This window comes from Nannospalax galili, unplaced genomic scaffold, assembly GCF_000622305.1.
Source record: "Nannospalax galili isolate Female #2095 unplaced genomic scaffold, S.galili_v1.0 scaffold139, whole genome shotgun sequence".
Lineage (NCBI taxonomy): Eukaryota > Metazoa > Chordata > Mammalia > Rodentia > Spalacidae > Nannospalax > Nannospalax galili.
The window spans coordinates 5,890,614-5,897,487 of record NW_008345884.1 but is presented as its reverse complement, the minus strand read 5'-3'; positions in this window follow the sequence as shown (position 1 = coordinate 5,897,487).

Sequence of the window (6,874 nt, the reverse complement as noted above, 5' to 3'; positions counted from 1 at the left end):
TCCTAGGCTTAATCAAGATGCACTGGGATTTATCTTAATGGACAGTTAGGTTACTTGGTATCAGATTCTTAGAACTTGCTTATTTAAGCTTTTATATTTCAGTAACTAGGTCTTGTCTTGAATGTTGGAGTCTACTGAACAGGACTTATAGTGCTATATCAAAAGAAGGGAGAAGTGCCATCATCTTTGACAGTCAGAATTCCAATATAGATAGGGGAGATGCTTGCCAGACCCCTCTCCCTACTGAAGACCTACTGATTGGCAGTTGATAGCTGCTAGGAGAAGAAGAATCATTCCTTTCTGATAGTATTCACACTGTTAGGTCATTCCATGCTCCAGTGGATGGCCCAATACCCCAAGCACATATAGGCAGTACTAACTAGACAGTGATCTATACAAAAAAAGACATGAAGCTGGGAAAGGGACATGTTGAGAGGAGAATATGGAAGGAGTTGTAGGAGTAAAATGGAGGTAGATAAAATCATATTTCATTGTATACAGCTATGAAATTCTCAAGAATAAAGAAAACATATAACAATAAAAGAAAGAACTGTGGCTAAAAATGTGAGATGCAGAACCGAAGGACTTGGGTTTGAATCCTGGCTCCTCTGCTTGCCATCCACACGAATTTTTGTAAATTTCTTAGCCTCAGTTTCTTCATTTGTAAAATGAAACTGTTTATAGTACTTATTTGTAGTATTATCATGCTAGTTAAATTAAGACATAAAGTGCTGACTGTACCTGGCATGCAACAAAGGTAATATGAGTTTTAGCTTTTATATTAATGCTGCTGTCTTCTAGGTCTTTACAATCCAAACCTCAAGACTCAGTCAATCTTGGAAAACACGGTATTTCTTAGACTGAGTTGCTCAGAAGCTGTTTAAGGTCTTTGAGGAAATGCCACTAGACTGTGGGAGAAGGCAGTCTTTCTTGAATCTTCATATCAGGCTGGGTAAATTTACTTTGACCTCTTTGCACTGTCTATAAATATTTCCAAAGAGCAAGCTTGTGAAACAAGATTCCTCACAACAGGTTTGACCAATGGATCACAACAATTCAAAGTCTCTGCTATGGACTGATGCTAATGTCTCATCTCTCAAAATCCATCGGCTGAAGCTCTAATAAACAATATGATGGCAATTGGAAGTGGAGGCTTAGATTTAGGTAAAGCCATGAGGTTGGTGCCCTTCTGATGGCCTTAGTGCACTTTTAAAAAGGAAGAAAACAGAGCTCCCTCTTTCTCCACCATGAGAAGTGAGAAGATAACCACCTGAAGACTAGGAAGTGAGTCACCAGCAGACACACCAAATCTTCCCACACCTTGATCTTGATTCTCTACCCTTCTATGAAAAATAAATGTTGGTTGTTTAAGCCACAGTTTCATAAACCATAGGTTGCAACCCCATTTGAACTGGTATAACTTTCTGCGGCAGTCATGAAAAATTTGGCAACAATAAAACCCATAATGACCAAAAATTTATTCTAAATCAAGCCTGTCATGAATTCAAGGTGTTCCTGGTATCTCTAGCACATGTCACAACATGACTTCTCTGAAACCTTGGTTCAGAATACCCAACAGTGGCGCAATCAGTTAGTGCACGGTACTTATACAGAACGCCCAGTATGTACTTTGCACTTCCTACACTGTCATGCCATTCATGCCAACCAATACTGGCTGAAACACCTCAGTTCAGATTCGAGACGATTAGATGTTATCAGTTGCAGTTTTTTATCATATATACAAACTTTCTGTTCTTAAAGAATCATAGTGATTTAATTACAGAAAATAAAATATTTTCATGTTTTCCTACTGTCATTCTTCGGCATGTACCAAATTAATGTCTTCATATTGTATTATATCAGAATGTTTGATTTCTTTTAATGCTGTTTCAGACTTTTTATTTTTAAAAATCATTAATGGGGCCAGAAAGGTGGCTCACTGGGTAAAGACACTTGCCGTAAACCACACGACCTTATTTTAATCCCTAGAATGCATACAGTAAAGGAGAGAACCAACTCTCACAAGTTGTCCTCTGACCTCTATACATGCATTGTGATAATGCAATCTTACACACACACCCACACACACACACGTTAAATAAGTAAAATATAATTTCAATTTTTTAAATCATTAATGAATTTTTGGCTAAAGATTAGGACAAAATTTTAAATTTTTCTGAAATGGTTCTAAACACACATCTACCACTTTGTACCATGTATTTATGTGAGGCAGCATTTTCAGCATTGATCATTATAAAACCAAAATATCAACTAACTGAAAAATGATGAAGATGCTCTGTATCCTACAATATCAAATATTCAACCAAGATTTAATTCTCTATGCAAAAACAAACATACACATCTATCTCATTAATACAGAAATTTGCATTCATCTTTGAGGGGGGAGTGCATGTATATGTGTGTCAGCCTATGTGGAGACTGGAAGTCAGCCCATGTGGAGACCGAAGTCAGCCCATGTAGAGACCAGATGTCAGCCTTGGCTGTTGTTCTCAGAAGCTCTCCACCTCGTTTATTGACACAGGTTCTCTCATTGGGACCTAAGATTCACCAATTAGGCTAGACTTGCTGACCATGGAGCCCTTGCAGAGCCCATGGATCTGCCTGCTGCCTCCTCCTCCCCAACATTGGGATTACAAATGCACACCATTACACCAGGTTTTTACATGGTGATCAAACTCGGGTTTTTAATGACTAGGTACATCCCCATCCCCCTTGGTTCATCTTTAATAAATAAATTGCATGTATACTAAAAACTTATTTTAAAATAAATTTGTGATTTATTATCAACAAATGTTTGATTTGTGTGCCTATTTTACAGACCTATATACTTGGGATTACAAAAATTTGTTCAGTGGAAAGGAGTTATGAGTAAAAAGACTTTAAGAAGCCCTGCTTTAAGTCACTCCATCTGTGGTATTTTGTTATCATAGCCTGAACTGACCAAATCTCTCTTTTCTGTAAAAACAAGAGAACTATTCATTTCTGGATTATAATTTCCAGTCTACATGCAAAGGAATCATCAGCTTTAGGTGCCTCCAGGGCTGAAAGTAGGAATATAATTTTTTTTATGAGCCATCATCCCAAGATTAACTTCCTCAGGACTTGAGTTCACTTGTCCATATTGTTTAAATCTCGGGAAATTTTTCACTTCCTCTTTAAACCCCTTTCAACTACCATTGAGCTACATAGTAAGGACTATTTCTCAAAAAAAGAAATAGAAAACAAAAGAGGAAAGGAAGGGAATTAGGAGAGAAATGTTTCCCATATCAGAAAAGAAAAGGCACACTCAATTCCATACTAGCATTTCATAACAGCAGCCCAATACGAAGGGGCCACCCCGACTTATTGCAAGGCGCAAATCAAACATAATGTTCATAGACCTACAGGGCAGTAAGGGGCAAAAAAATATGGTGAAACAGAATGGGAAGCAGAAGAGTCAATTCCAGACTAGCCATACGAGGCCGTCTGCTAACTGGCTATGTCACTGGGAAAGTTCTGTGAAGTGGACATTTACTGAACATATGTGCCAAACACTGGGGAAACAGAACGTGTAAGACAACTCCTTAGCCAGTTCAGAGGGGATTTGGAGCCTACATCTTCTCAAAGGTTCACGCCTCTGTTACATTAATGGATCTGTACACTATATCCACCAGGTTATCAAGAAATTTGGCAGGACTGGAGAGATGGCTCAGTGGTTAAGAGCACTAGTTACTCTTGCAGAGGACTTGGGTTCAATTCCCAGCACTCACATGGTGGCTAACAACCATCTATAATTCCAGTTCAGGAGATCTGACATTTTCTCTGACTTCCTCTGACATTGCACAACATGGGTACACTTACATAAATGTAGACAATGCACTTATGCACATGAAATAAAAATAATAAAATCTTTTTTTCCTCAAATATAATTCATTTTTTATTTGTTTATTTTTTTGAGTGTATGTCATACAGAACACCCCAGACAATCTTATTCATCTATATACCCACATCCCAAATGGCACCCTCCCAACCCACCCACAACAGAGCCCATATACTCTGTCATCCCTGTTACTGTCCACTCTGTTGTTGGCACCCCCAGCCATTCCCCAGTGCTTGTCCATCCACTGAATCTAGTCAGCCTATCTAAAGCCTAGAATTCCTTGTTTTAGGAAGATCATCTCTTCCTCATCTAGCAGAAATATTCCTTAAATATGATTGGGGTCTCCTGTTCATTTTCCCAGTTCTATGCTAGGTTACTGTCTGGGAATCTCTTGGGCCACCGTGACCAACAACTCAAAGGAAGGTATCTCCTATCTGTCATTGCTGCTTGTTATGTAGCCTTTAGCTATACACATGGACTCTTAAAGAATTATATTGATCCCTTTAATCTTTCCTTTATATTATACTGATTATATTGATCCCTTTTAAATTATATTGATCCCTTTAATACTTTGCTTTTGGGTGTTTAAGACTGTACAGTTCGCCCAGCTGAACAAATTTTTGACTCTTAAGATCGTTGGAGGATCTGTTCCTCGGGGGTTACATGAGCTTGGGAGGAGCCCCTGGCTCCTTTCTTGTACCAGTTCCATCTATGTGAAGATAAGTCAAATGTCCTGCTCAACTATGGCTGGCTTCACTTGGAAGCATGGAGGAAATGTTCCCTCTGTGTTGACCCTCCTCTTTGTAGACTAGACACTGGTTCAAGTCCATTTGGTGGGGTCTCAATGGCCTCCTTGGTCAAGAGGACAGGTGACTCACCACTGTTACAGGACATTTTGAGAGATTCTCATAGTCCCCTGGAGCTTAGTAGACCTAGGAGGGCAAGAAGTAAAAACTGTCCTTTATGTCCCTCTGACCAAATTAGTATAGGCCTCAAAGTATGGCTGTTAGACATTCAAGAAGGTTAGTTCCACCAGTCTGGTACTTTTAATTACCATGTGTTATGTAGATAAAGCTTGGGCAAAGACCAAACGTTCTCAGATAAACCTTGCCTAGACACGTATTATATTCCTTGAGCTGTTGTATGTATAATTTGTCAGTAATCTTCTTTTAAAAAAATAAAATTGACATCCTTTGGAAAGTTCATTACTATGCTATCAAAGTTATTAACCTTTTAAGTCCACAAGTGCAAGGTTAGTGGGTTGGACCATGGTTTTCTATCATGCCTGACAGGAGTTGGTCTTGTTGTCATCTCTATAGAGATGGCAAAGAGCTCTGGACACTGGGCCCAATACTGGCCACCAATTGACTATTGTTATAATGAACTTTGGTTGCATGTGGCCCAATAGTATACTAATCTGGATCTTTTGTGATAATCACTTTGAGGATATCAGACCAAAATTTCTTTTGATGGGAAAATACCATTTTACTATTTCCCAAATGCCCTGACTTCTTTGCCTTCCCAGCCCATTTGGTCGGCTTGTTATTAGGTAATGGACCTTCAACTGTATATTACATATGCTTTTTATCTAGGAAATTTTCCTTTTTGGGGAGCACCACTGACCTGCTATGTATCTAAGGCCCTTCTCCTTGAATTTAGTCACAAGTCCCTTCTCACAAAAATAGACAGTGGTATCAGAGCAAAGCCATTCTTTATATTTACCCTTTCATAGGATTGGCCTTAACCTATGAATTGACTGTTCTTCCTTCTCTGCTCACCTTCTCACCTCCAGCCCATCCCTTCAGAAACAGTCACAGCCTTTCCATCTGTTCTCCTCAACACTTGGCTAAAGAAGCGAATTTTTCTATGGGATTGATGCTTTGAGTATAAATCTGGAGCTTTGCCTTCAGAGCCTGACAGGAATAAACAAAAAGACAAATTGTCGGTCTTTGGTTGTCACAGCAGGGACTCATATCATGCCATCAGCTTTCTTGTCCCCAAATGTGAAAAGTGCCTGAAAGACCACAGTAATTGAAAGGCAGGCATAAACCTCTCTGGTTTCTCAGATATTAACAGAAATTGCCTCCTAGTGAGGTTGCTTTCTGGGCTTCATATACTGAAAGAGAAAACAGGCCATTCTGTTTCTAATGCAAGTATCAAATACACTTTAACCAATCCATCACAGAAGAAAAATGCCAGTGGGCTGATAGGTAACAGAGCTAATATAGTTGCTCAGTTCTTATCTTATTCTAAAAATGGTTCTCTCTCTCTCTTCCTTCCCCCTTTTTCTCTCTTCTTTTCCCTCTCTCTTCCCCTCCTCTCTTTTCTTTGTCTCTCTTCTATATCAGAAAGAGAAAGTTAATAGATACACCTAAAATATACACTTCATTTTTTACCCATGGGATGCTTTTTACCTGATCTTCAAGTTTACCATGACCACCTTCACTAGTTATGGTACTGCCCTCACAAATAATGCAAATACCTAAAGTGGGTGTTATGGCTTAGGTATTTCCCCGGGGTGGTGCTTTTGGTAGGTGGGACCTAGTAGAAGGTCTGCTGAAGGCATTGTTTTCAAAGAAAAATGTGAGGCTCTGGCCTCTTTCTCTCTTCTCTTTGCTTCTTGGTTCTTGAAGTGAGTGGTTTTGCTCTGCCACATGTGCTCACCACGGTGTGACGTCTTCACCAGAGGTCAAGATTCAAATCCTTGGGGATAATCAATTTGGAACCTCCAAAACTATAAGAATCTTAAAAAAGTGATTGTCTCAAGTGTTTTATTGTAATAATGACAAGTTGGATATTTGTGAGCATAAGAAAGTTGTGTTGAAATAGAAAGAACATGTAGAATGATAAATCATAGGAGCCAAACATTTTTTGTTCTTTTTGAGATGGGGTCTCCCTGTAGCCCTAGCTGGCTATGTAGACCAGGCTGGCCCTAGGCTGGCCTTGAACTCACAGAGATATCTCTGCCTCTGCCTCCTGATGGCTGAGATTAAA